This window comes from Neophocaena asiaeorientalis, unplaced genomic scaffold, assembly GCF_003031525.2.
Source record: "Neophocaena asiaeorientalis asiaeorientalis breed wild unplaced genomic scaffold, Neophocaena_asiaeorientalis_V1.1 scaffold684, whole genome shotgun sequence".
Classification (NCBI taxonomy): domain Eukaryota; kingdom Metazoa; phylum Chordata; class Mammalia; order Artiodactyla; family Phocoenidae; genus Neophocaena; species Neophocaena asiaeorientalis.
The window spans coordinates 7,114,359-7,137,734 of record NW_020174048.1 but is presented as its reverse complement, the minus strand read 5'-3'; positions in this window follow the sequence as shown (position 1 = coordinate 7,137,734).

Below are 23,376 nucleotides of genomic sequence, written 5' to 3'. Positions count from 1 at the left end.
TATAGCTGATTCACTTTGTTACAAAGCAGAAACTAACACACCATTGTAAAGCAATCATACTCCAATAAAGATGTTTAAAAAAGATGAAAATAAAAATTAAAAAAAAAAGATGCAGTTGGGTCATGTGGGTGCCCAAGACCCAAGATACGCTGATCAGATAATCTTGGGGGTGCTGGGTTTTGAGGTGCACCTGAAAAGCTTAGCCACTCCAATGGAGCCCTGTAACTCCTCCAGCAGATCTTACCTTTGCGTTAAAGGATGGAATTCTCACTATTCCCCTCCTTAATTTGAAAACATTTCTAGAGAGGGTAGCCAATTAAGCCATAACAGGTTATCAGGAATTGTTTGAAACAAGTTGAGAGTCTGAGAACATTAAGAATCCAAGAGGTGAAATGCAGCATCATAGTAGATCAAGGTCCCTTCCTAGGGGCTTGTTTTGAGTGTCCTTGACAAGTTGTATGGTTTGTATTTTCCAGTAATATGTTCAATTTACCCACACCAGAAAGACTGGTAGAGTTCATTGTTCCTTTAGCATCTAATTGTAGGAAAATGAAAGGGTTCTGTGGTCAAATGAATTTGAAAATGATGGAGTAAATAAAACTAAATAAGTTTGTTTCCTATAGGTCTTTGGAAAATTGTGAGATTACCAAAAAGGCATGACACTGGGGAAAACCAAATTGTATTTACTACAAGTTAAAGTGATACGTATGCCTAGATTATTCTCATGTGTAAGAGTCTATCCCATGCAATTAATCTTGCAATGAAATAACTTGATATAAAGGACAAAGTATAGGACCATCCATAAAGGACTAGAACGTGGTGGGTGCTTCTGGAATTTTGGGTTTCTCCCTCCTTTACTTTTTCTCCTTCTGCTTTTTGGAAAATCAAGAACTCCAGACCAGTACTAAATAGAAATTAGTATTTTGTAATTTTGATTTTTTACCCATTGGCCTGCAGACATTTTTACCTATTGGCCTGCAGACCTAAGGTGTTTTTATATGAACTTATTTGTGTGAAAATTAATATTTAAATGATATAGTAATAGTTCTATATTAAAGTATATGGTGGATTTGAAGTGTTTTTAGGTGGTTTTTAGACCAACTGTTGTTGGTCTTTTGTTAATTACTTGGATCATATGCAAATTTGAAATAGAATATTAAATACATGATATTCAAATTTATTGAATGTATGTGATAGGGTAGATATAATTTTCCTGTTTAAAATCAGACTTTTTTTAGACTGCACAAGCATTAAGTTTTTCATAGGTTTTGTCTGGTCAGCTGAAATGAAAACTGGATTCCCAAGGCCTACTTATGTGCACTTCTTAGAACTCATTTTTAAAAGAAAATTGAGGTCAATGATTATAAGAAGTGACATTCATGCACATTTGATGAAAACTAAGAAATTCTCCAAATTAAGTAACAATTTTACAGTTATTGAAAAGATTATATGACAAAAATAAAAATTATATATATAAACATTTCTGAAGTAGCCATTTTTATTTCAGTGTAATTTTTTAGGGTATCTCTGGGTCAATATGGCATTTTCTGGTGGTTTGATCCAAATGAACATCCAGGTAAATAAATTTGGAAAAATGATGACAAACCAGAGGTGCTCTGGCCTTCTTAGGTGCCACTCTCCTTCATTTTTAATTCACTTACTGAAGTGTAATTTCCAACTTTATTTTAAAATTGTTCCAGCCATTGTAATGGAACAAAAAGCCCTTTACGCGCTCTTAAGAACAGCATTGCAAGAAGATTGGCACAGATTCCGAATAACTAGATGTGTATGCTCCTTTGATAAAGAGAACAGTCTTCAGAAACAGTTCTCAGTTCATTGTGCAAAATTGTTGACATTTTGCCGTTGTAATCCTTTCAGTGTTGTAGCCCTTTGAATTTTGTGTAAAGGCTTTGCTTCACATCAAAGTAGGTGAGAATACTGGGAGCAACCAAAAATAAAATCTCTGAAAGCACTCCTGGTATTGGAAGGATTTGTGATGGTATCACAACATCTGTGGATCAGTGAACATGAATTTGTTAAAAAGAAAAAGAGTAAAAAAGCATAGTTACTCAGAGAGTTCCAGAGAGACTGCTTAAAGCATGATAAAACAAAATCCACCAGTGGGACACACTAGATTTGGACTACACACTACAATGTGTGGGATTTGTTAAATTTGCTGGTGGGTTTGGCTCTTTAAGGGCATGTCAGCATGAGGCAGATGAAGCCCAGGCCCTAAGGATTCTGATATCATCAGTCGTCCTGCACATAATTGTTAGAGCTTAAGTCTGTAGGGTCTCAGAGAGCTATGAGGAAGGTCCAAAAGGACCATATTTAAATCAAGAATCTAGGAAGAAGCTTTTCATATGATACTCATAGGATCATGATGCTGTAATTTCTAGTTCTCTATATAGATGAATCAATAGATTCAGGTTAATTCCACCTTTTCAGAAACTTCCCCCTTTCAGCCTTCTTCTCGGAAGAAACTGCTCCTCCAACCATGCAAAGAGCTTTATTTTGAGAACCTATAAACCAGCAACCTAAGGATCCCAACCTTGTCCTCGATTGGCAGAGGGACTGCGAACCTTCCGTCTGGCAGCTGGGCAGCCACTGAGGTGTTTTCCTTTCTTTCTTTTTATCTTCCAATATTTCAGGTCATTCTCTTTTATTTTTACCTATTTTAAAAATTGAAGTATAGTTAATTTACAATGTTGTGTTAGTTTCAGGTGTACAGCAAAGTGCTTCAGTTATATACACATACACACGTATATTCATTTTCAGATTCTTTTCCTTTATAGGTTATTACAAGATACTGAATATAGTTCCCTGTGCTATACAGTAGGTCCTTGTTGGTCATCTATTTTATGTATAGTAGTGTGTATATGTTCATCCCAAACTCCTAGTTTATCACCCACCCCTTCCCCTTGGTAACCATAAGTTTATTTTCTATGTCTGTGAATCTATGTCTGTTTTGTAAATAAGTTCACTTGTATCATATTTTTAGATTCCACATGTAAGTGATATCATATGATATTTGTCTTTGTCTCGCTTACTTCACTTAGTATGATAATCTCTAGGTCCATCCCTGTCGCTGTGAATGACATGATTTCATTATTATTTTCATGGCTGAGTAGCATTCCACTGTATATATGTACCACATCTTTATCCATTCATCTGTCGATGGACACTTAGGTTGCTCCCATGTCTTGGCTATTGTAAATAGTGCTGCAGTGAACATTGAGTTGCATGTATTATAGTTTTCTCCAGATATATGCCCAGGAGTGGGATTGCTAGTGGTAACTATATTTTTGGGTTTTTTAGAAACCTCCATACTGTTTTCCATAGTGGCTGCACCAATTTACATTCCCACCAACAGTGCAAGAGGGTTCCCTTTTCTCCACACCCTCTCCAGCATTTATTGTTTGTAGACCTTTTAATGATGGCCATTCTGACTGGTGTGAGGTGATACCTCACTGAAGTGTTTTTAATTCAACTAGCCTCTGTCTTCTGCATGGCAGCCTGTCTTATGTGACTCACACAGGGGTTCAGGCCAACCCCCTCACTCTACACTGTTTGCATATCTTACTTCATAAAATCTCAAAGGCCCAGTGCAACCCTGTCCAACTTATAAGTATGGCATAGAGGACATCGTATGACTTCTTATGTCTCCTGTCCCCAGGCCTCTGTCTTCTTTTCCTCCCAGAGCATATCTGCCCGTACTAACGTTTACATACTGTGCTAACGATTCGGCTTGCTGTTTCTCCAGCATCCTCCGATACTTAATATGAATACTTCTGCCACAAGCTGAGTCCTTTTCATTCTTCAGCAGCACTTTTCTTTCTTGGTCTACACCATGGGTTCTCCATCTCAGCCTTAGGGACATTTGGGGATGAATGGATCTGCTGTGGAGGCCTGTCTCATGCATTGTTGGATGCCTAGTCACTCAGTGTCTTTGTCGCCCTCCCCCGGTGTGACAAAAGTGTCTCCACACATTGCCAGCTGTCCCCTCAGGAGCAGAGCACCGCTGCTGAGAACCACCAGTCTACACACATCCTCCGGAACTCCGCAGACATCTCGGTGTACTGCTTTGCCGAGCTGTTCCTTTGATCAGCGTCCGTATCTCTCCTACTGGTCATGCCAGCTCCCTGGGAACTATTTTCCTCCCCTGAGTCAGAAAAACGTTCAGGGTACCAGCTGTGAGGTCATCTTTTGCCCCTAGTAACTGCAGAATCTGGGGGAACTTTTCCCTGGGGCTCACTGGCTTTCACTTGCAGCAGCCTTGAGCCTCGTAGGTGGTGGTGTCTTGAGCAATTGTCAGATTTCATGTCCTTACATGTATGGGTTTCTCTGAGCTCACGGGGTGATTAAATCTAACTCGGATGGAACATGAGAGGAAAAAAGACTAAAGAGAATCTTGATTCAATTTAATTTCTTGTGTAAGAAATGATTTTTATACATCTATTCATGTTATATCTTTTTAAGCCTGCTGTTCTTCTACATGTGTAACTTTGATTCCGACTGAAATTTAATAGGAACAAGAGGGTGAGGGTCAGAATCTGCGAAATATTTTCTTCCTCTCCTTGCGTTTAATTCATTACACACCCGGGGCTCCTTTTCACTCTGTACCTTCTGCGTCCGTGGGCTTTTTTTCTTCTTGCCCTTCTAATTAATACTCTGAAGTCTCTTACAGTCCCTTATTTGTCTTGTTTTCCTAGCTTGGTTACAGCCGAGAATCTATTTTCCACCTGAATTTTACTGCGTTTGCTTTTGCCACTTAATAATATTTGTTGGGCGCCGATTGTTTTTCAAGATCTCCCCCCAGGAGACAGGCTTCCTACCGTCTGCTGTGTTTAGATGGCCGTGCCTTTAACTCTTCTGCCATTTCTTTGGTCTCTGACAAATTTAGAGCAGCAGTTTGGAATATTGAGTGCTGTGTTTCTCTCACTGAAGTTAAAAAGGAAATGCCTCTGTGAACCTTCCTTCTAAGGTTCATGATGTAGCTGCATTTTCTAAACAAGTTCTCTCCTGGGTAGAGGCAGCCGTGGGTGGTGCCCCACTTTCTCTGAGATAAAAATGTCTTTGAGAGGCTTCTTAATTTTTCTCTATTTTCCCCTGATACCATTTCTCAGGGGAGTTTGAGAAATTTTAGCACTGTTCTCTCTCTTTCTCTCTCTCTCTCTCTCTCTGTCTCTCTCTCTCTCTCTCTCTCTCTGTCTGTCTCTCACACACACACACACACACGCACACTGACATAGGCCTGCTATGTCCCCAAATGCACAGATAGGTGACCTCATTTGAGCACCTGAAGGCAGGGTCCCTGTGTCCCGGCCTCTGTGGGAGGGTAGGGGCCTAACCCAGGTGGTTCTCACATGGGCGAAGCCCTCTTGCCTGCCCTGTCATTGTTCACTTCCCTCACTCTTCTCAAACCCCTACAGTCCCCTCTCCCTGATTTCCTTCTCTCTTTAAAACGCCCCATCTCCTCTGTACAAATTGAATTTGAGTTGTGCTCACACTGGACTCTCTTCCCTAGTGCAACACTATAAGACTGGTTAAAATCCATCCTTACCACTTGAGCTAGCATCTGGCACTGTTTACCATTGACAGTGGCTATGTAGACCCCTTATCCTTATGTCCCTCTCAGGCCTCCATATTTGGTGACATGTGGGCAATGAAAACAAAGTTAACCGAGCTTCTGAAAACAGTATATCCAAACACCACGATCAGATAGGCCCAACCTGGAGTGGCGGGTGGGTTATCCTTCAGTTTACTAGCTCCTTGCTGGCCGAACTCTCCGAAGCTTTATATGTGACATCATGGCCCAATTCCCATTCCACCTGCCACCCCAAACCCTCTCACAGGAGTTTTAATTTTCCAACAAGCAGAGAGACGGCTCTGTCTTCCATTCTCCAATTAAGTTCTATGCTGGTGACCTAGAAATGCTGGAAATGTTCTTGTGATAATGCTTTATGTAATCTAGTTTAAGAGAATATTCTAAGTCTGGAGATATAATCCCCAAGAGCTGCAGTTTTTAGCTGAAAGAGCTCCATTATTTTTTTCTCCCAGCTCTGTTGAGGTAAGATTGACAAATAAAAATTGTATGTATTTAAGGTGTACAGCCTGGTGTTTTGATATATGTGTACATTGTGAAAAGATTACCACAATCAAGCTAAATGACATACCCATCACTTCACATAGTTACCATTGTGTGTGTGTGTGTGTGTGTGGTGACAGTACTTGCGATCTGTCCTCTTAGCGAATTTCAAGTGCACTATACAGTAAGCTATAATCACCGTGCTGTTCATTATGTCTCCAGAACTTATTTACCTTATAATTGAATGTTTGTGCCCTTTGACCATCAGCCCATTTTCCCCACCTCTCAGCCCCTGGTAACAACCGTTCTATTCTCTGTTGCTATGAATTCGACCTTTTTAGATTCGCCCTACAAGTGAGATCACACAGTGAGTGTCATTCTGTGTCTGGCTTATTTCACTCAGCATAACGTTCTCCAGGTTCATCCATGGTGTTGTAAGTGGCAGGATTCAAGTCTGAAAGAGTTCTACCATCTTTCAAGTTAGAGCCTGAGTGTCCTGAGGGATCAAAGGCTGAAATTCTGAAACAATTATCCCCCCCAAACTTTAGTCCACTGCTTAGTTTTTTCCAACAACTGCTAATTGATTTAGTGACATCTTCAAATTCACTGTTCTCTTCACCGCTCTGTGCCGTTGGTTCTCCAAACTCAAACGTGCTTCAGACTCACCTGGAGGGATTGTTAAAAACTCTAATTCAAAAAGATCCATGCACCTCAGTGTTCATAGCAGCACTGTTCACAATAGCCAGGACATGGAAGCAACCCAAGTGTCCATCAACAGATGAATGGATACAGAAGATGTGGCACATATATACAATGGAATATTACTCAGCCATAAAAATAATGAAATTCTGCCATTTGCAGCAACATGGATGGACCTAGAGATTATCATACTAAGTGAAGTAAGTCAGAAAGAGAAAGACAAATACCATACGATATCACTTATATGTGGAATCTAAAATATGATACAAATGAACTTATTTACAGAACAGAAATAGACTCACAGACATAGAAAACAAACTTATGGTCACCAAAGGGGATAGCAGGGCTGGGGTGGAGACATAAATTAGGAGTTTGGGATTAACACATACACTCTACTACATATAAAATGGGTAAACAACAAGGACCTACTATACAGCACAGGGACCTCTACTCAATATTCTATAATAACCTATAATGGAAAAGAATCTGAAAAAGAATATAGATATATATGTATAACTGAATCACTTTGATGTACACCTGAAACTAACTAATTTAACTATACTTCAAAACAAAACCAGACAAACAAAAAAACCAGGTTGCTGGGACCCACTCTCAGAGTTTCTGGTTCGTAGGTCTGGGATGGGGATAAGAATGTGCATTTCTGATCAGGTTCCAGGTGATCCTGACACTGCCAGTTCAGGAGCCATCCTTTGAGAACCACTGCTCTGCACAGATCTTAATAGTAAGAAGGCTATGTTTTCAAGGCTACATTTTGGGGAGAAAGGAGAAGCTGAGCTGTGACCTTGTGGGGTAAGGGAAGTAACTGAGAAAACTGGATCTCAAGGTGAAAAGGTCAGGGACTTGAACCTGGGTATCGAGGGTCTGAGGATCTGAGGGACTGGCCGAGGCTAGAACACTCTGGCCCCATTCACATGAAGTCACCAGCAGGCTGGGGGTGTGGGCAGGGTTTGGGGGCTCCTCCGCAAGCTGCTTTCAGGTGTTGGTGTTACTCATGGGCCCCATGAGTCTCCTGCATCAAACCTGCTTCCTTAGAAGCTCTAGGCTGGTGTTCACAATCCTGCCTGCACTTTACCATCACCCGGAGAGCTTTAAAAACTACCTGTGCCCAGGCCCACCCCAAAGCAATTAACTCCACTCCCGAGGCTGCCGTGTGGGCAGTGGAAGGTTTCAAAAGCCAATCGATTTGGCAGCGAAGGGTGGCTGTGCCCCACCTCAGAGATGCTGGTTTAATTGATCTGGGGGCATTCTGCGAAATATCCACTATCTGTAATTTTGAGAGCCTCTTAGGTGAATCTAACGCTCACTTAGGTTAAAGGACAACAGTGTGGGGTGGACTTCACGAGGCCAAGGGTTTGCGTCTCTGCTGTAAGTAGTCTTCGTGTCTCCTGCATGCCTGGCCCAGAGCAGGCCTTCAATAAACATGTGGTGAGCATGTTAATTAATGATTGCTTCTGTGTAGTATTAAGCACTTAGAAGGCTGGGACACCGATAAAGCGACTTAGGATCTGCCTCTCTTTCTCTTTTTGTCAGCGTGGGTGCTGGGACATTGCCCCTATGACTGGCTCATGTTTGGATGAAAAGCAAGAAAATGAGATACGCTGGGCATATGTGGGGTTTGCAGTTCTTCTTTCATTTTGCCAGGGGTCTAAATCTCCAGCCTGTAGACCACATCTGGCGCATTGCCTGTTTTTGTTCAGCTTGCAAGCTCAGAACAGATTTTACATTTTTACATGATTGGAAAACAAATCAAAACAAAGATAATATTGCATATGAAAGTCAAGATTCCGTGTCATTGAGTAAGTCTGATCGGAACAGAGTCATGTCCATTCATTGTCACAGTGTCTACGGCTACTTTTGCGTTACAACTACAGAGCTGAGTAGTGGCCACAGAGGCCGTGGGGCCGGCAAGGCCAAAATTGTTTATGCTATGGCCCTTCCCTGTAAAAGTTTGCTAACCCTTCACTGAAAGCCTTAGCCCTCCCTAGAAATACACTGGTTACAATTGAACATTGCCCAGCTCAGTACCTGTAGACTTTCCATGCTGCTTACCTCAAGCAGAAAAGGACAAGAGAGTTGTTTTATTCATTCGGGTCCCGGTGGATCTCTTTGTAAGGCTTACTGCATCACCTTTTTTTTTAAGTTGAGGAAGATTAAAATCTATGGACCAAAGACAACATGTGGTCACGAATGCGTGGTCCCTGGGGCGTCCTGAGTTTATCTCAAGCTGCTGAAGACGTCTTTGAGTGTGTGCTGCTCTTTAATTTGGAAAGAAAGCCACTCAGATTGTCATTTAGGGACAGACGACAGTCTTTCCTTTCCTTTTCCCAGCCCCTCTTCCTCCATCTCTTGCTCTGCATGAGGACAGTGAAAGGGAAAGATGATTGTGTTTTACAAGCTATAGATGGACACTTCCCAAGGCATCTTTCCAAACACCTCAGAGAACTGGAAAGTTGGGCTTCCCTGGTGGCGCAGTGGTTGAGAGTCCGCCTGCCGATGCAGGGCACACGGGTTCGTGCCTCAGTCCGGGGGGATCCCACATGCCGCGGAGCGGCTGGGCCGGTGAGCCGTGGCCGCTGAGCCTGCGCGTCCGGAGCCTGTGCTCCGAGGCGGGAGAGGCCACAGCAGTGAGAGGCCCGCGTACCGCAAAAAAAAAAGAACTGGAAAGTGACAGGTCTTTTGTCCCCAGAATATTTCGAGACCACAAGACACTGCATCAAATCAACCTCAATTTCTGAGACTATTCCAGACACATTAAAAATGCTTCTCACCTCTTCTCTCGTCTCCTCTAATGCTGCTGTTGGATATTCCAGCGCCTCGTGATGAGCTGTTTTGCTTTCATTCCTGTCTCCTTACGAACTATCCTTCACCTGGTCTTTAGAATTTCTTTCAGATTTCTTGCAAATTCCAGCAGCTACATAAAGACCTTCATGTCAGAGCGTGCTGACACGCATGGAAAGGGTACCTCAAAGTCTGAGGCTGCTGGGCAGAGGGGCTCCATACCCAACCACACCTGTAACCATTGCACATCATTGAAGCTCTGACCTCTGGGACTAACCAGTGACCAAGATTGCCTTAATGTTCTCCTTAGCTTGTTTCTTCCTGACTACAGGCCCTGACCCCCCTTTTCTTAGAGCATTTCCTTTAGACATTTGCAGTTGTTAATTCTTTCTCTGCCTCTTTGGGATGTAAATCTTCTACCACCCAGCAGTGTCTTTCTCAAGGACCTGGGAGCCGTCCCTTTGAAAAACAACTATCAAGAAAGCCAGCGCCCCATCTGCCAGTCTCTGTGAGAGGGTAGGAGCCTAAATTCCATCAGCAGCAGTCAGCCAACACAGATGCCTCATCACATTGACCAAACTCCCCAATAATGTTCTCCAGTACTTTTCCACCAGCTCACTCCTGTGCTTAAAAACGCATCCTTTGGAGCTTCCCTGATGGCACAGTGGTTGAGAGTCTGCCTGCCGATGCAGGGGACATGGGTTCGTGCCCCAGTCCGGGAAGATCCCACATGCTGCGGAGCGGCTGGGGCCGGGAGCCATGGCTGCTGAGCCTGTGCGTCCGGAGCCTGTGCTCCGCAACGGGAGAGGCCACAACAGTGAGAGGCCCACGTACCGCAAAAAAAAAAAAAAACAAAACAAAAACCCAACGCATCCTTTGTGTTTCCGTGGAGCTGAGTTTGATCTCTCTCACCTATTTCAATGGTCTTGATCTCCTCTGCATTGCAAAATCTTGAATAAGGTCTTCCTTACCTGTCTAACTTGTCCATGCAATTTTTCTTTGACACCAGTTACCTTGGTGTGAGTTGAATTGTCCACATAAAAAGTATGGCACCTATGAATGTGACCTTATTTGGAACTAAGTCTGTGCAGATGTCATGAAGATGTAAGTTAAGATAAAGTCATACTGGAGTCGAGTGAGCCCTAATCCAATGTGGCTGGCGTCCTTATGAGGAGAGAAGAGACGCAGAGATAAACACAGAGGAGAGAAGCCTATGTGAAAATAGAGGTAGAGATTGGAGGGATGCAGCTACAAGCCAAGGAAAATCCACGATGCCTGGCAAACACTGGAAGACAGGAGAGAAGCCTGGAATAGTTTCTCTCTCAGAGCTTCTAGTAGGAACCAGTCCAGACAACACCTTGATTTCAGATTTCTAACCTCCAGGATCATGGGAGAGTAAATTTCTGTTGCTTTAAGCCACTTAGTTTGTGGTGCTTTGTCATGGCCATCCATCCTGGGAGACTAATGCGCTTGGGATACAGAGATTTTCACTAGCCAGCACAGGCTCCCAATACTTTCTATCAGCACTTAGCGCTCATATCTTAACTTCCACCCTGTGGTCTCTCCTGTCTCCATGCTCTTTCCCATATAGATCTGTCTGCCTGGAGGACCTCAATCCCCCTCCATCCCTGCCACCCTCCCCTTGGCTGCTTGGCAAAGTCCTTGAAGACACACAGCATAAATAGAGTCCCCATCGATCTACAGGGCAGAGTTTGCTGCCCTGTCCTCTGGGCTTCTGTGTCATATGGTCGCCCCTGTACACACTTCCCCTTGTATCAGAATTTACTGATGGTTGTGACTCTATTTCCCCAGATTTTGGAAGGCGTTTGTTTTTAGGAAAAAAAAATTAAAAATACTTTTAGGGGAAAACTCCTGCCCTCTCAGAAAACTTTTGGTGGGTGAATGCAGCTGGAGTGGGAGAGGGTTACAGAGAGGTGTCTAATTTTCTCCCCTGCATAGGATGGAGAAGCCACGGTGCCTCTTACATCAGCTCTGAAGGGGAGACTCTTCAGACATTACTTCTTAAATACACAGTCAGCATGTCAACACGAAAAAAGGTTAATCATCTAAGAAAAGCCCCACAAATCAGTGTGGAGCGCCGTCTATTCCAATGAAAACATCCTCTGCTCTTGTACCTTATTTGCTAAAGGACTGTATAGAGGCTCCCAGTAGATTTTGAATTTTTATTAAAAGGCTATAGGAACTAAAAGAAAATGAGGTTTGTTTGTTCTGGTGGCTGTTTGTTTAATTTGTTTTTAGTGAGCAGAAGAAATGACCCTTGAAAGGAGTCAGTCCCCTTCCCCAGGTTTCCAGCCTCAGGGATGTTCCATCAGCCTCCACTGTTTCCAGGCCTCTCAGATCTTTGTTTTCTCTTCTGGGATTGAAGAGGAAGGAACAACATAACAAGTGACTTTTTTTTTTAATTAATTTTTATTGGGGTAGAGTTGATTTACAATGCTGTGTTAGTTTCTGCTTTGCAGCAAAGTGAATCAGTTATACATATATCCACTCTTTTTTAGATTCTTTTCCCATATAGGTCATTACAGAGTATTGAGTAGATTTCCCTGTGTTATACAGCAGGTTCTTATTTGTTATCTGTTTTATATATAGTAGTGCATATATTTCAATCCCAATCTCCCAAGTTATCCGTCCCCACCCCTTCCCCCTTGGTAACCATAAGTTTCTTTTCTACATCTGTGACTCTATTCATGTTTTGTAAATAAGTTCATTTGTACCATTTTTTTAGATTCCACATATAAATGTAACTTCTTTTGTTGAAGACACAAAGCCTCACAACTCTCAGTGCATCCGATCAGGACCCCCTCTCCGCCTCCCTGGGCCCCCAAAGAAATCTGATGCCTCTGTCCGGAGAGGAGGCTTACGGCCTCTGGGGTTAGAATCCCTCGGGACGTTTCCTGATCTTGTCCCCCAGGGTTCCTTCCTGCTCTTCTCCTGGAGACAACACTACCTTCCCTGGAGGACCTGGCCTATGGGCTCATCCTCTGTCCCCACCCCAGGCCCTGAACCCAGACGACCACACCCGAGGTCACCCAGGCCTCTCTTCCTCACCCCTCAAGGAAAGACAGAACGGCAACAAGTGAGGACAAGACCAATACACGGGGAACAAGTCACCTTGAAGGTGGGGAGGGCAACGGATGCCATCATTCATGTGAGTTTCTGCCGTTCCTGAAGCCCGAACGTCTCAGTTACGACATCCAATCACTTCCGTTTTTGCTTTGTCCAGAACCACTTGGGTTGCATTCACTTGCATCCGAAGGGTCCAGACTTTGACGAGGTCACAGGGACAGCTGTCCTGTGCTTGGGTCTCTCGTGTTCCACCAGAACTTACATTTGAGACCTCATGAGACGAGATAGAACAGAAATCCCCTCAAATATTTTTCATTGGAGTTGCTACTTATATCATCCTGGGGTTTCATTTCGCATTTTCTTCCTGTGGGGTGACACGTACCCAATAAATCATGTCGCTGTTTCCTTTTATTTATATCTTAATATACCATCAGTAGTGTGAGAGATAATTTGAAATTTAATGGAACTTTTGTGAGTGAATCAGCTAAGATAGATCATGGTGAAATCTCAGAGCCTGGAGAAGGAAAAGGGAGGGTAGCAGAGGGCTCACACACACTTCTGAGTCAGCACATAAGAGCAATTTTCTGTGTCCTCCGAATAGATACTCCAGAATAATTACTGACAGCCTGTGGAGGATTCATTAACCTCAGGTACCCAATAATAAGTTATACTATCACGGTACCTGTGAATTAAAGTTAGAAATTCAAAGAATACTGATGATGTCTTGTTACTTCCCCCCCACCACGCCAGAAAAGCCAACCTGCATAATTGATGCCATAAGTAGAAAAACATTGTTTTTTAATTATTACATTGTAATTCAAATAGTCTTTAATAAATGAGAGGTGCGGGATCATAGGAAACTTTAAGTGGTGACCACGTGGGACAGCAATTATGGCATCCGTAATTCTTGGGCATGTTAAAAAAAAATGCTGGTGCTTATTTTCTAAACCTCGGCATGCCGTGTTCCAAAGAGAACTCTCAGTTGACTAGAAGAGATGGACTGGGCCAGTTCAATGTTTAGAGAGAGGGGCTATTAGTGAGTTAGTGCAGCGAACATAGACCGGCTGCCCAGAGAGTGGTTGATCCTGCAGCTGGGAGGTCTGACAGCCAAGAGCCTGACTTTTCAGTTTGGCTGAGTGAGGTCTCTGTAACTTGTAGTGGCGAAAACACGTTAGGGCTTTTTTTTTTGTGACTACCAATTAAGGAGTTGAATTTTTGCCGGGTGATATTTTTGCTGTTTTCCTTATCAGATTCATTAAAGTCTATTCTGGGTGTTAATATTCTTTATATCCGACACTAAAAGTAAATGATATGTATTTGTTTTGAGGAGTACATGATTGCTAAGTGAAATCGGTTTGGGGTTCTTTCACACAGAGCTTTGAAATGTAGTTAGTCCTTCCATGTTCTCCTTGGTACTCAGATGTCATAGCTGGAGACTGGTTCTCTGTACCAAGATTAGACTCTGGATCAGAGGCATTGATTCTTGTCCTCTTGGCTTCTAAGCTGGGCATCTTCCATTTGTACCTTTCTCCCTTTCTCTCAGCTCTGTGGTTGACTTGCGTGAATTACACCAATGGCACCCTCACTGTCTTGTTCTGGTTGGATTTGTCCAATGCGGAGCCCCAGGAAGAGATCAGGGAGGGGAGGAATAGGGGGTGTGGTTGGGGTCTTGGGTCCCCAGGACTCTCCCTGCAGGGTAACCTCAAGTTGGTGTGCCCCTTAATCAAATTCAGAGCCCCACCAAGTTGGTTCTCCCTCTGGAAGTCTCACCTTCTAGGATCTGGTCATTATTCTCTGCTCACATGCCTTCAGACCTTGGGGTGGGGACAACTCCCCAGCTCATACTCGTCTTGGGATTCTGCAGTTTCTCGTGCGGTTTCCCAATGCCCTGCCCCCCTGTTTGTAAAAGCTGTTTTAATAAACCCTCCCTGAAGGGTTTAATAAACCCTTCTCCCAGTGTGAATGTACCATTCATTTCCTGCTGTGATCCTGACTGATTTAGGTTTTATTTATTTATTTTTTTTGCGGTACGTGGGCCTCTCACTGTTGTGGCCTCTCCCGTCGCGGAGCACAGGCTCCGGACGCGCGGGCTCAGCGGCCATGGCTCACGGGCCCAGCCTCTCCGCGGCATGTAGGATCTTCCCGGACCGGGGCACGAACCCGTGTCCTCTGCATCGGCAGGCGGACTCTCAACCACTGCGCCACCAGGGAAGCCCTGGTTTAGGTTTTAAAATAAGGTTCTTGGTTTGGATTTGTTTCTTCATTTCTCTAGTTGTTTTATCCTGTTACCCTTCATTGTTTTTTCTTCTTTGCCCACAGATCATTCACGTTTTCTCTCTGAGTCTAAACTTGACCCTTTCTTACTTTTTCTGACTTCACCTTTACTCTCTTTGTCATGTCTGTTACCACTGACATGGCAAGACTCTCACAATTACGTGTTTCCAGAAAACTCTGGTCATCTCCACTTGAGCTATACATTGACTCCAGTGCTCGCATATATCGCCATCAACAACCCTGTTCTCCTTTTTATGAGGGCCGGGTGCTGGCTGATGTGGGTGTCCACATCTACAGGATTTTTTTCTTCACTGTCAACCTCTCTCTATCTTCAAATTCTGCCTTTTTTTGTTTTTTAAGAGTTCAGTGTCTTAGATCTGACATTTCTTCTCCATTTCCTCTAATGCAAAACAACAACAACAGAACTCAGGACACAGGGCATTTTCTAAGCTCACAAATTATACTACCTTTGATGTTGGTATTTATTGATTTTCACCCTCATAAGCATCCATTATCATTGATCAAATCCCTCCATATCAGCAATACTCAGAATAGAGGAAGGAGCCTCAGAGTCAGACACAAAGTTGGTGGTGGTTCAATAGGAGGAGTGGGCAACCCCACCTGGTAGCATATTTAAAAACCTTGCTTTGCCCAGAAATATTGCTTAATAGCATCTGCTGTCCATTCTGAACTTTTCTCTGTAAGAATCACTAATTGGTTCAAACTACAAAGGGTGGGATTCTGCCTGCTGCCAGGTCACAATATTTCCATACTTCATCTCTTTCTTCTCATCTCACAAGTTTAGCCTCAAAGATGAGTTATAGACATGGAATGCATCACTAGGCCACTTAAGGTCCAGCGTGGGCACAAATCAGGGAAGAGGAGGGCAGGGAGATCGACCGGCAACCCCAGTACAGGACGGTGTTTTGAGGTGAGCTGTCTAGGCTTTAGTTCTGGTTGTTGTTTCATAATTCTGCAAACTTGGGCAAGCCACATAAACTCCCCAAGGCTTTGTTTCATTATCTGAAAAATGAAGCCAATGCCTGTTTCAGAGATGTTGCTGGAAGGCTTAAGCGAGACGTAGCCTATCAAAGCTCCCGGGAAAGTTCAACGCAGGACACACGCGCGGCATAGTGCGGTTTCTGCATAATTGTTCGTCTTCCCCTCGGCGCCGTTGCATTATAGGTGAGCCTGATAAAGGTAGCCGTGGAGAGCTTGGCGTGCTGCCTCTTGGCCTTTTGATTTGTAATAATAAACCCTCATTAAATTTTTGTATAAACTTGTTCTGCTTGAATACTTTATCGGGGCCTTGGTTTCTGCTTAATTGTTTTATTTTTCATGACACTTCGGCTTGATTCAGAGGGGGAGGCATTGTATTGTTTATCTGATTCTTTAATTAAGTTGCCCTACGGTATGGTAAGAGCCAGTCCCTCGGGGTGCTGAACAAGAGAAGCTAATCACCAGTGCAAAGCCCAAGGCAGAAGTTGCTTTGGGTCTGAAACTGCTTTTATTGCCGATGGGGATGCTTTCTGTCCAGATCAGCCGACACTTGAAGCCTACACCGCGGACAGGCCAAACATGGTGGTGGGAAAAAAGCTTTCGATTTCATTCCTCTTTTAACCAGTGTCCTGCTTCCGACTCTTGCGCTTTCTACCTGAAGACCATACTTTCCATTAAAATGGGTACTTTATATACTATTTAGGACTTTCATCTTTTCAAAGGGCTTTTACCTCCATCTCCTTTTACCTCCTTAAAATCTGGGGGAGGTAGCTGTCAACATCAGTGTGTCTGGATGAAGAAATGGAACGGGCAGCTGGCTTGTCTGAGGCCAGTGGGCTGGAAATCAGTGGAGGCAGGTGAGAACACGGCTGTCCCAGAAACCAGGGTGAAGGCCCTTCCCGCTGCACGGGGAATGGAAATACCGAAAATGGAAGGACAGCCTTTCTGTTTCTTCATTTCTTGGGCCTTGGCCTATGGATCATACTCTTTTCTTGCTGAACAAGTGATGTGTTGTCTCAGCTCTAAAATGGCGCACACGATCCATCATTTGCTACTTGTTCCTCTCCTTAAATTTTGTACGTGGGTCCCCTACGTATGGGGCAGTTATCAGCGTCCTTGTGGTGTTCGCTCTTGTCAGAAGGGTTCTATTCATACATTTATTTGGGCAGCTGTTCTGTCAATCAGCACCGACCAAGTGAGCCCTCTATGCCCTGGGTAGGCAGGGAAGTAAATTAAAAACAGAATTAAAAAGAAAAGGAGTTGACGAAGACACAGTACTTGCTTTCAAGGGGCATGGAATCAAGGAGCGGCCTGAGAATGTCCTCAGTTTAGAACCTCAGTACCCCTCGACTGCATTCTCGAAACAAACTTCTGCTCCTTCTACCTGCTGTACACAGGGATCATTTCAAACTCTTAAGCCGTGACATTCAAACCGCTGCTCCTTCCCTTTTCAAGCTTATCATGTGTCTCATGAGTTACACGCCAGCCACGCTGGGCCCCCCGTTGTCGCTCAAACATTTCCTCTTCTCAAACTCTTTCTCCACCTGGATCTCTTTCCCTCATATTTCCTTGTAAAAGCTCATCCCTTTCTTCACTGCATTTTTTTCCCCTGCATATGCTTCAGGAGCTCAGTATTTCCAGAGCTCAGACCCTCTGTAATATCATATGTCCAATCTATCTCTGATCAGTTATTCGTGTATATATTTGTCATCATTCACTAGATTGTAAGCTCCTGGAAGGGCCTTGGGGGAGGGAATGCATCCGTTTCTCTTACTTCCCAGGACAGCAGTTTGCAAAGAGTAGATATGCCAGAGGTCATTTTATATATTCAGTGAATCCCACTGTAAATTTTTCTTCTTGGGTATATAGGAAAACTACATCCTCAGCGCTGCTTGCCATGAAGTTGGAGCCCCGTGATTGGGTTCGGCCAGTGGGACGTGGGTAAAGTGTTGTAATCCACTTCCAGGCTGGGCTGTGGATCACCTACTCGCTTCTCTCGCACTTTCTCTCTTTTTTATATAAATTGAAATATAGTAGTTGATTTACAATGGTGTGTTAATTTCTGCTGTACAGTAAAGTGATTCAGTTATACATATATACATTCTTTCCTATATTCTTATCCAGTATGGTTTATCACAGGGTACTGAATATAGTTCCCTGTGCTATACAGTAGGACCTTGTTGTTTATTCATTCTACATATACTAGTCTGCATCTCCTAACCCCAGACTCCCACTCCACCTCCCCCATTCCCCCTCCTTCTTGGCAACCACAGTCTATTCTCTATGTCTGTGAGTCTGTTTCCATTTTGTAGATAGGTTCAGTTGTGTTGTATTTTAGATTCCACATGTAAGTGATATCATATAGTACTTTTCCTTCTTTTTCTGACTTACTTCACTTAGTATGATAATCTCTGGGTCCTTCCATGTTGCTGCAAGTGGCAGTGTTTCATTCTTTTTTGTGGCTGAGTAGTATTCCATTGTGTATATATATATATACCACATGTTTTTTTATCCATTCATCTGTCGATGGACATTTAGGTTGTTTCCATGTCTTGGCTATTTTAAATAGTGCTGCTATGAACATAAGGGTGCATGTATCATTTTTAATTTAGAGTTTTGTCTGGATATATGCCCATGAGTGGGATTGCTGGATCATATGGTAATTCTATTTTTAGTTCTTTGAGGAACCTCCATCCTGTTTTCCATAGTGGCTGCACCAACTTACATTCCCACCTACAGTGTATGAGAGTTTCCTTTTCTCCATACCCTCTTCAGCATTTATTATTTGTAGACTTCTTAATGATGGTCATTCTGACCAGTATGAGGTGGTACCTCACTGTAGTTTTGATTTGCATTTCTCTAATAATTAGCAATGTTGAGTATCTTTTCATGTACCTATTGGCCATCTCTGTGTCTTCTTTGGAGAAATGTCTATTTAGATCTTCTGCCCATTTTTCAATTGGGTTGTTTTTTTGTTGTTGAGTTGTATAAGCTATTTGTATATTTTGGAAATTATCGTTTCTCTTTCTTTAAAGACCCTGGAGGCCATGTGTTTAAGATGATGGCACAAAAAGATGGAAGGAACTTGGATACCCGTTTTAACCACTGGAAGGAGGGCTGCCAAGCACAGAGAACTGCTAGCTACTAACTGACTGAGAAATACATCTTGGTCTTGTGAAATTACTGAAACTTTAAAAGTTCATTTATTATGCAGGCTATGATAAATAGCCTATAAGCTTTTTGAGGGCAGCACAAAGTCTGTCTGTTCCAATGTTGTATCCTGATCTTTTAACTGAACGTCCAGTATACAATATGAGCTCAATAAATATGTGCTGAATAAATTAACATGTATTCATCAACTTAGGATTTTTTTGTATTTCACCTGTAAAGGCCAATCTTAAGATTTCACATTCTGAAAAAAAAATATTTTTTAATGTTAGTTCATAGGGAACCTTCTATCTTACGGCATAGGTATCGAGGCCTATTTAGTCAGTGTGAGGCAGGTTGTTTGCTTTTATTGAAGAGTCTACTGCCGAGGATTCTAGTCAGTGTTTCTCCAGCATCCTACTGCTGCCCTCTTACGAATGGAATCAGAGGTTCTGGGTGGTGTGGTTTATGTTAGAATCAGGTATTGAAGTAAGGCTAAAAGAAAATTAAAGTCTAATTTTTTTTTTCAATAAGAACTTACTGACTAAAAATTTTTATAAGGATAATAAATTGCTAATAAAAATGTAGCCAAGGGACTTCCCTGGTGGCGCAGTGGTTGAGAGTCCGCCTGCCGATGCAGGGGACATGGCTTCGTGCCCTGGTCCGGGAAGATCCCACATGCCGCGGAGCGGCTAGGCCCATGAGCCACAACTACTGAGCCTGTGCGTCCGGAGCCTGTGCTCCGCAACGGGAGAGGCCACAACAGTGAGAGGCCCGTGTACTACAAAAAAAAAAAAAAATGTAGCCAAGAGAGAAGTCAAGAAATTACAGCAGGAAGAGGAAGTTAACTTTCATGACTGCTGATTTTATTTAACCTCCACAAAAGCACTGTGAGGAGGGTATTATTATCCTAATTTTATGGGGAGATGGGAAATTGATATTCTCAAGCGTTAGGTGCCCTGCATGAAGTCATAAGGCTAGTAAACTGCAGAATGGGATTTGAACTTGGTTCTGTGTGGCTGAAAACCCACCCAAGTTCTTTCAGATATACTGTGTTCACTCCTTCAAATAATGGTAAGTGAAAATTAGCCAGCCATCTGCCCTGATCCTGGGACTTTAACTCAGGTTGAATCACACAAGGCTTGGGGTGTTGTACCTCCTGGGATGAGGGTCCCCTGGGCATAGTCTGTGACATCTCTGGTCCTGTTTCCTTATTCTTCCCTCCTCTACATGCCTGTGCTGTTCACTCCTAGTGTTTGGACATGGCCTTGAGTTTCGGGTCTTGCCCTGTCCTCTGGGGCCAGATGAAAGATTTAGTACCTGCTGTTGGACCTTCTCCTCTCACCCTCTGACATGGGTTTGTACTAACTGGTGGCTCCATTTTGGATAACTGCCATTCTTGGTTTGGCTTTGAACCCTGGGGCTTGGGTCTACTTGGTTCACAATCTTCTGGGGCCAATTCTAATGCCCATGACAGGATCAGACAACACCTAATTAATTAATCTACTAATTAAATAAGTTATGTGTTATTATGTGCATTGGAAAGGATGAAAAGACACAATTCCTAATGTTAGGACACTTAGAGTACAGCGACATGCATGAAAACTCATTACACTTAAAGAATTTTCATGGATTTTAACTGATATCCAAACTTCTGAAGGATCTTTGTAATATGGGAAAGTTGAAACCCAGTTTGATTTTACTGACTTGTTCCCCTAACACAGTAGTTAAAAGAGAGGACAGATATTTGAATCCAGGCCTTCTTGTTGCAAACATCCTGCTTTCTCCAAAATATCACGTTGTCTTCGTGAGAAAGCAGTTTCTTGCAGTATCTGAAAGGTTCATCTGTTTGTTGTTGCTGCTTGCAGGGTTGGAGAGTAGACACATTCATTTATAATGATAAGGCTAAAAAAAATTAATTTGGCAAAATCCAAATGTTACCTTGATAAAGGCTCTGTGATGTATGAAGAAGCTGGGAAAACCGGCTATGTCCAACCATTGCACTGTGCAGGTTTTTAATTATGTAATATTTTGTTTCTGTGGATTTTTATTTTCAGAGACGTCAGAGGAAAAGGGTGGGATTTTGAGGCTGCTGCCATGATTATAATCCTTGTTATAGGAATGTTATTGTGCTTGTAGATATTTTTATTTTCACTCAACAAGATAAAGGGGGAGGTAATTGACTATTATTAAGGCCAATCTGGAGCCTGGCTTTCTGTCTTTTAATCTATTGCTTTTCCATTTTTCACTTTCCTTTTCCTCCCTTCCCCATCTCAACATCTGCTGCCCCTTCTCCTACATGAAATTATTTGTTAGTACTGGCAAGTGTTTTTTTAACTAATTCTGGCTGTGTTTTGTTGGAGAGGGAGACTCTTTAATGATGTTACTGATGGACAGTGTGGCTGCTTGATGAGAGGCATGGGAATGTCCATGCTGTCACCAGCGATATTTCTGGACTCCAAAAAAAAAACCTGTTTCACAAAAAAATGCCGAGTCCTTGGGCTGTTTGCAGCCTCATGTTAATTACAGAATGATCTGGGGACACTGAGATGTTAGTTCTATTTCAGTTTTATTCTTTCCAATTAGAAAATAATCACTCTTTGTGATGGGTAAAGGCCTTAGGTACCACGAGGGTGCAGACTTTAGCTCTCATACTAACCGGTACGGAAGATCTCTCTACTTGTCCCCAAGTTGTTTCTTTTTTTAAAAAAAATTTAATTGAAGTATAGTTAATTTACAATGTTGTTAGTTTCAAAGTGATTCAGTTTTATATATATATATATATATATATATATATATTCTTTTTCAGATTCTTTTATATTATAGTTTATTACAAGGTATTGAGTAGAGTTCCCTGTGCTATACTGTAGGTCCTTGTTGTTATCTATTTTATACATAGTAGTGTGTATCTGTAAATCCCAAACTCTTAATTTATTTCCCCCTGCCCGCTTCCTCCTTTGGTAACCATAAGTTTGTTTTCTATGGCTGTGAGTCTATTTCTGTTTTGTAAACAAGTTCATTTGTATCATTTCTTTAGACTCCACATATAAGTGATGTCTTTGATATTTGTCTCTCTGTCTGACTTACTTCACAGTCCCCAAGTTTGAAGGAGGGACCTAGACTGATGTCTTCAAATATGACACATTTTCAGCAAATCCAATAGTTGGGTTCATATCCCCGTTTGCATTTCAGTGGAAGAATCTTCTATTCATTTATGTCTAACTGGGTGTCTCTCAAACTATAGGGTGCATACAGAGGCCTGGGGAGCTTATGGAAAATGTAGATTTCTAGGTATTGTAATTCAGCAAGTCAGGGCAGGCTCCAGGAAGTAGTACGGGGTGCTTCTAAGGCCAGTGGTTCTTATACCACATTTGGAGAAATCTCTTTCAAGAATAGTGGTTCTCAAACCTGAGTCTGCATCAGGATCACCTGGGGCTTGTTAAACACACACTGCTGGTCCCCACCCTTAAAGTTTCTGATTCAGCAGGTCTGGGGCTGGACCTCATGGGTTGTCTTTCTCACAAGTTCCCAGGTGATGCTGAATCTGCTCTTTGAGAACCGCTGCTCCTGGGTATTCCAGTTATGGGAGCCTGTTGATCAGGAAAGAGTCAGACTTTGACAAATACCAACCATTCCGAGGAGTATGAGGACGGTATGCCTCAGACCGTAATTTGCTGAAGGACAATTCATAGGTGATATAGGCTCCTTTTTAGGTAATGAATTATTGTTATTCACGATGGAACTTCAAATTGGACCCCCAACGGAACAAACTGCTAATTTTCAAGGTACAGAGTGTCCAACGCGTAGACTGTGTCTACTCATGTTGACATAGCCTGTCCAAAACTGATTTTAACATGACGCTAATTGTTTTATAAATAACATCAAAGTACCTTGGATGTGAGGTGAAGTTCGTGGCTTTACTAGGCCTTATCAAGGACTGTTTTGAAGTATGAATTTGACTCAAATGTGAAGGAATTTATCAGTTGGGTTGAAAATAGAGCTGTTTATATTGGCAGAGTCCATAATAGATGAGTCAAGTACTGGCTATTAGCCATACATAGTATTAATTGATTATCCATTATCAATCAATTACTTCCTCTGGTAGGTCTCTGTTGGTCTCACTACTATTCAAATTATCTGGCCTCATAGTAACCAGAGTTATTTGTCTTAAGTTTACTCTCACAAATGACCAAGACAGTTGTTTTTTCCTACTCACCAGACTGAGAGAATTGAGTCTTATTAGAAATGCTAATACTTGTGAGGTTCTGACGCTGCTCCACATG